Source organism: Equus quagga, chromosome 11 (genome assembly GCF_021613505.1).
Source record: "Equus quagga isolate Etosha38 chromosome 11, UCLA_HA_Equagga_1.0, whole genome shotgun sequence".
Classification (NCBI taxonomy): domain Eukaryota; kingdom Metazoa; phylum Chordata; class Mammalia; order Perissodactyla; family Equidae; genus Equus; species Equus quagga.
This window is the reverse complement of record NC_060277.1, coordinates 79396227-79403550: the sequence shown is the minus strand read 5'-3', so window position 1 is coordinate 79403550 and position 7324 is coordinate 79396227.

The window sequence follows — 7324 nt, the reverse complement described above, 5'->3', positions numbered from 1 at the left end:
CATGAGGTCGTCTCTCTTCATTATACCAGCAGTACTTGTGCCATGAACTCTGGATATAGAGGGTCAAGCTCCCTCTAGATAGGTCCAAACAAGCAAAGCTAAAGGAATAAAAGTTCTTTCATGACTAAAAATGATTAGCTGCTCAGCATATCTATTGAGGAAGACAACCCAGAGGAGGAGAGGGGCAGGTGCAACAGCAGGAGGGAACGGGGTTATTGGAGGGAGGGAAGACTCTAGGTTGTTCTTTTTTAAATTGTTTTAGAATTGGGTTGGTTTTTTTTAAAGACAGAAATAAAGTGTTGCTCTTCATTGACTCCTTAGTTTGTCTCACTGCTCATTCATTCGTGCATGCATTCTTCACTCACCTGCCATTTCCGGAGGTCTGCTAGGTGTCAGGTCCGGGAAGGCCCTGGAAATAGAGAAATAGGAAGTGTGGCCCCTGCCCTCCGGGAACTGCAGTCTTGCAGTCTCATAAAAGGGACAGTGCACACCTGTGATTCCAATCAACTACTGAATGTGCTAGAATTAGGGGATGCAGAGGGTGCTCTGAAAACACAGAGGGAAAGCACCTAGTCCTCTCGAAGGGTGGAGGGGATACGAGGGAAGTCTACCTCAGGAGATGCCTCCTAAACTGAGCTTTAGAGAAAGAAGATGAAGTAGCAAGGGGGTGTGTATCAGGAACGGCATGCTCCAGGCAAAAAGGGTGGTATTTGCAGAGACTGGGAGAGAGCAAGTTTCTGGGAATTGCAAATGATTCATTCAATCTGGCTAGTCTGTGGAGTTGCAGGGGTGGAGAGCGATGATAAATACAGTTGAAGGAAGTAGGCAGAAGCCACATCTTGAAGAGCCTTGTGTGCCTTGTGGAGAAGTTTGGATATTAAATTTAAAACAATGGGGGACTTCTGAGGAATCTAGTCAAAGGAGTGACATTTAGTTTTCCATATCCATTATCTCTTTCAAGCTTCTGGACAGCCCTGTGAAATAGGCATTGCTGTCATCCACATTTGTAGATGAGAACACTGAAGCTCGGGGAGGTGAAATTCTTTTCCAAGTTCACAAAGCCAATTAGGGACAGAAGCAGAGATCACACCTAGGCCCTTAGACCAAGCCCGGTATTCTTTTTACAGTGTCCTTGGTCTCCCAAACCTGACACAGAGAACTCTTCCCAGGTCTGCACTGCTCTGGGGCTTCTTTCCATGGGTCCTTCTGTGCCACAAACTGACTCACAGATTGACTCCTGTGCCCTCCTGCCTTCCAGGCTTTTGCCTGGGGGTGATTATCTGCAACAAACTTTAATCTTCACCCAGGCATTCTTCATGCTCCCCCTATGTCCACCATCCTGGCCTCACTCTGCATATTTAGGGAAGACAGCAGGTACATTTTACACATCAGCTTTCGCAGCATGTGTCTGGGAAGGTCTTGGTACTGGGCCTGTCCGTTCCTCTGGTCCTCCTAGGGGAGCTGCAGGCTGTGTTTCAGTATCAGTTTCCCTTAGGCAGTAGCTTCCAGCTAGTATTTACCAGTGGGCGTCTGACGGGAAATTAGATGGCAGAAGAAAGGAAGGAGCCAGGATTATTTCTCCCTCTCCCTCTCTGCTACAGCAGGTGTCTCAGCAGCTGTCTTCTCCAGAGCTCCAGTTTCCATTGGTGACCTGGTTCCTGGGCTCCAGAAACCCCACTTCTCCCATCATCCCTCCAGCCTATGGCTGGTACAGTCTTCTTGCTACTGATAATTTCTGAATTGCCTCCGTCTCCTGTTTGCCTTCCCAACCCTTCCACCACTGGTGTAGGGCCTTGTAGGACCCTGTAAAGACTTAGCGTGAGAAGGGAAGTCATTAGAGGGAGCCGTTTGAGCAGAGGCTCTATGCGATCTAACCTGTTTGACCAGGACTACTCTGGCTGCTGCCTTGAGAACAGACTGTAGGGGGCAGGAGAGGAAGCAGAGAGAGAGGATTGCTCCCACAGGGGAATAAAAGGAGCACAATGATCTTTTGCCTCTTTTGCAATCCTGTGGGACTCACAGTTGTACCACATAATTCAAGGTTTGCCCACCTGATCAGAGGCCGATTTGTTTTCTCGTTGCACAGTTCATCTCTGAACCCCAGTACCCCACACAGTACCCAAAACAGCAGGCGCTGAAAAAAAAAAAAGGAAAAAAACCTTGTATTTAATGAGTGAATAAATAAATAAATAGGGGGAAATGGCATGACTTGGCTTTCTGACTCGTCTGTAAACCCCTCAAGTTCAAAGACCTTGTCTAGGACTTTCTAATGTCTCCCATGGGGCACAGAGCAAATGCTCAGTGAGCGTTTGTTGAAAGAACAGCCTGTTCTGTGCCAGGTACCACAGGCAGTAGTAGCCATCATCATCAGCCTTCTACCCTCATCCCCACAGAGGTGTCCCTGAGCCCTTGTCCTCCTAGACAGCAAGCCACCCATGAAGATTACCATGAGGCTCCGCTGCGGCAGAGGAGGCTCCTTCTAAATGACCAGCTGCCCCATCCTCATCCTCGACACAGCGGCAGGTACTTCCTGTTTGGGGTGGAAAGGAACCAGACAATTTCCTGTTAGCAGGTCTTTTAAGCAAAGCAGCAGATGCTGAGTAGGTCCTGGCCCAGCCTTTCAGGCCAGCTGCCTGGCAGTTAGACAGCCTTTATGTGGAAGGGAAGTGGGGCACGGTGCCAGATTGGCCAGGCTTTTATTGTGCTCCTTGCAAGTCCCCTGGGTCCTGGTGTGAGTAAAAAACAAACTAGAGGAGGCTGACGCCCTGCAAAACGTGATGAGGGTTCCTGGAGATGGGGCCTCTCTGAGCCAGAGAGCACTGCCTGGAGAGGAGGCGCTCATGTGATTGTCCTGGTGCAGGCTTGTGTATGCGTGTGGTTGTGAGCGCATTCAAGTGTGAACCTGTGTAATGCATGCATGTACACTTGTGTCTGTGCGCCCAATATCCAGTGCCTTATAGGATTTAACAGTTACCAATTGTCTAGCTTGCTCCCCATAGCAAGTCAGGGTAGGAGAAACAGCAGGAGTTATTGTTCTCCCATTTTAAAATGACAGAAACTCAGAGAGGTTATTTGACTTGCAAGGGTCAACTGAGTGTGAAAAAGTCAAGATTCAAACCAAGGCCTGGGAGCCAGCCCAGTGGCACAGCAGTTAAGTTTGCAGGTTCTCCTTCACTGGCCCAGGGTTCGCCAGTTTGGATCTCGGGTGCGGACCTATACACCGCTTGGCAAGCCATGCCATGGCAGGTGTCCCACGTATAAAGTAGAGGAAGATGGGCACAGACGTTAGCTCAGGGCCAGTCTTCCTCAGCAAAAAGAAGAGGATTGGTGGCAGATGTTAGCTCAGGGCTAATCTTCCTCAAAAAAAAAAAACAAACCCCAAGGCCCGTCTCAATCCAAGTTTCTTGCTTTTTCCAGTCCCCTGTGAGCACCTGCATGTGTGTGTACATACAGGCACGTAGATAGGTAGGTATAGTTGTGAATGTGATGCAGACTGATGACAGCACATGCACAGGTGCTGGAGAGAGGAAATTTGTCTTCCAGAGGCAGAAGCAGTTTCTGGAAAGTCAGGGCTTCTAGAATTGAATCATGGCTAAAAATGCACAGGTCAATAACAAATTCAAATTACCACAACTCGAGTCCTCACAACTCTGGGGAAAGCCTCCTTTTCAGCTCTCCCAAGCTAATCTCATGTCCTGATTATTCCTCTTATTATCCCTATTATTGTGGTTTTGGAGGTTGATCATTCCATTAGTGCCTTGCTCCGGAGCCCAGAATTCCTTCTGATAAAATCTACTTTGTGTTCTGCACACTTCCTGGGGAGGAGGAAGGGGCAGAGACAAAGCTGATTGTTCCTCATATTATGAAGAGAGAAACTGAGGCCCAGAGGGGCCTTGTTCAGGTCCACACATCCTGCCTGATTCAAGGGGTCCTGGAGAGGAAGACAACTCATTGGCCAGCTGTTGCCTTCTGTCAGAGATGAAGGAATGGCCCCGGGCAGCTGCCAGCTCCTCCCCTGGGCAGGCAACATGTCCAGGCCCTGGCATGAGTTCCATAGAAGTCCTGTCCACTCTGGGAGGGCTGAGAGGCACCGCTGATCTGAGCCAAGCCCCAGTGCAAGGAGGGGGGAGGGAGGGGAAGTAGCTCTCTTTGAAGAGAAGGGATGGAGAGAACTGCCCACCTAGCTGGGTCAGGAACCTGCTCAGCCGAGATGGGGAGGAAGAGAAGGAGAGAGCCAGACCTCTGGAAAACCTAGAGCTATCTTCCTCTCGAACATTGGCATCTACTATTTAGTGATTCAGTTGGTCTGGCATAGGGCTCAGGAATCTGAATTTTTAACAAATGCCTCAAGGTGATTCAATACAGGTGATCCAAAAACCGCATTTTATAAATTTGACTTGAGGTGAAATAATATAGTGTTTAAGGGCCCAAGATCTGGAATTATGCTATCCAGGTTTGAACCCTGGCTCCGTTACTAGATTTGTGTCCTTGGACAAGTGATATAATCTCTCTGTGCCTCAGTTGCCTCATCTTTAAAATAACGATGCTACTAATAGTAGCTCTCTCATAAGGAAGCTGCAAAGATTCAGTGATGTGATTTATGTAAAGCATATAGCGCATACGTGGCACGTGTTAATTTCTCAATAAGTATTAACCATAATTAATTATTTGTTCCAACTCCTCATTCCCATCCCCACCTTCATGCCCCTCAGAGGAAGAAATAACAGCATTGGATTAATATAGGGACTAGTCACCACAGTGTTGTCTTAGATGTGGGTGATCTTTGGACTGTGCCTCCAGAATCCCTGTTCCAAAGCCATCCTCCTCTCGTCGCTCTTCAGATACCCTTGCTGTGAATTGAGCTTTTTTCCCCATAAACGACCCTGTCTTTCTCATCTTACTTCCCTCTTTGATCCTCCTCTCACATGGTAGCTGCCTCCATCTTCATCGCATCCCAAGTGCTTTGGCTCAGGATGTGTCCTGGAAAATAATAAAATACAGCAAGTCAGTTGTGAAGCTGTGTAGGCCCCTGGATTCCTGAAGAAGATCGCAGAATTTGGTGCTCTCGGATTTATGAGTAAGCTTCAGAGGCAAAAAGGAACCGAAGCCTCCTGCGACCCAAGTTCTAACTGTGGAAACATGCTGTCTTCCTGGGAAATGGAGACAGCCTGTGCAAAGGCATGGTTGAAGCCCAGGGTGGGTGTGTTCTGCATAAATTCTCACAGGCACTTCCAAGTCTGGGATAGCATCTCCAGTGACCACAAGTAGAGGTGAAGTGAGGGCAGGTAAGGATGGGATGAAATGATCCAACCAAGGACGTAAAAGGAAAGCAGGGGACGTCAACTTTCAAACACAGCAGTTGTGCTAGTTTTGCAGGTCCAGGGACCAGGGCTAACCTGGGATGCAGGGAAAGGCAGGATCAGCTCTCTGAGCGGCCAAGCTCGTCTCCTCCTGGTCGCTCAGCCCTCCAGAGAACCACTGCTTCCCACCTTCCCCTCTCCTCCCAGTGCAACTGAAATGAAAAACCCCTTAGGATGTACTGGAGGAAGGGATGGAGAGATTCTGCCTGGAGAGAGAACTGGCAAACCTGGGTTTGAATCTGGCTTGGGCCACAGAGTCCTTACCAACAGATGCTCCTCAGAGCCCCCTAACCCAAAGCAAAGCTGTATCTGGCCTATCAAAATCTACACATTCATCAAGGACACCATATACCATGTCACACCTGCAACCTTCTGATATACCCCCACAAACACACACTCTCTGGGTTGCCAGATAAAATAGAGGATGCCCAGTTAAACTTGAATTTCAGATTAAGAATGAATAATTTTCTAGTGCAAGTATATCCCAAATATTGCATTGGCACATACTTATATTAAAAAATTATTTGTCATTAATCTGATATTGGAGCTTAACCGGGCATCCTGTATTTTTATTTGCTCAACCTAGCAACCCTACTCCCCTCCCCTTCAGAATCGCCTTTCCTCCAGGCTCACTGCAGGACTTTGCCTGAATCTGTAACCGTGTCACTGTCGGTTCTGTCCTTGGCTGGAGACCTTCGTTCTAGTTGGCCCCCCTAGACTGAAAGCTCTCTTAGGGTAAGGCCCAGGCCTTGTCTGTCATCTCTGGGGCTCCATTGCAAGCAGGGACGCTCCTTACAGGTGTGAACAAGGGCACCGGCAGACAGGGGGCATGGATGGGCAAAGAACTCCATTCTCAACTCTATGCCGACGGCGGAACCCTGGCACAGCCATGTGTCTGAGCTATTGAAGAGCGCCTTTTTCTCATTGGTCTGCCCAGAGGAGTGCCTGTTTCTAATTGGTTCGCCCAGGCTGAGTGCCTCCTTTTCATCTTTTGGTTGGGAGGTGGGCAGGGCCTATTTCCAATTAGTCCGCCCACAGGAATGCCTGTTTCTAGGAGATTTACTCACAAAGGCGCCTTTTCAAAATTCCTCCACCTGAGCGGCGCCTTTTTCTAAATAACACAAAAACATTCTGTGTGCGACTGAGGCCCTAAGCCTTAGGATAAGAACACTGCATGACATTTGCGTGGAACTTGATAGATCCCAAATTATTTTTACACATATCAATTCATCTGATCCCCACGACATCCCCCAGAGGTGGGTATCATTGTGCCATTTGCATTTTACAGATGGCGAATTGAGGCTAAAAGACAGGCAGCAACTTGCTCGCAGTTACTAAGGCAGATAATGAAAACAGTTTACTTGAGCTCAGTCTGAGTTTAGCTAAGGCTTTCTCCTAAATCATCTCACTCCATCCTTACTACGGCTGTGTAGAATATATAAAGCCAGGCCCTTTGCACTCATTTTTTTCTTTTAATCTTCATGCAACTCCGGGAACTAAACATCATTTGCTCTCGTTTTATTGATGAGGAAACTGACGCTTGAAGTAGTTAACTCCTTTGCCAAAAATCACAGAGTTGCAGCCTACCGTTTATTAAATGTGTATTGCATGATGCCAGGCACGGTGCTTAGTTACTCACAGGCAATATTCTCTCATTAAATGCTCCCTACAGTCACATGGTATTGGTATTCTTATTATCCCCATTTACTGATAAGAAAAAAATCAGTTCAGAGAGGGTGAGTGACTTGCCCAAGACCACACAGCCAGCAGGTGGCTGAGGCAGAATTCACACGGCTAGTAAAGAAGCAGATCTGGAACTCAAACCCAACTCTTCTGACCCCAGCCCAGGGCTCCTTCACTCACATCCCAGGGCCTCGCTCCCTGATAGCCTGGCTGAAACAATCAATGACCCTCAAGTAGGCCTGGACTCTGTTCATCGAAGTCTCAGGGAGCTTGTTAGGTTG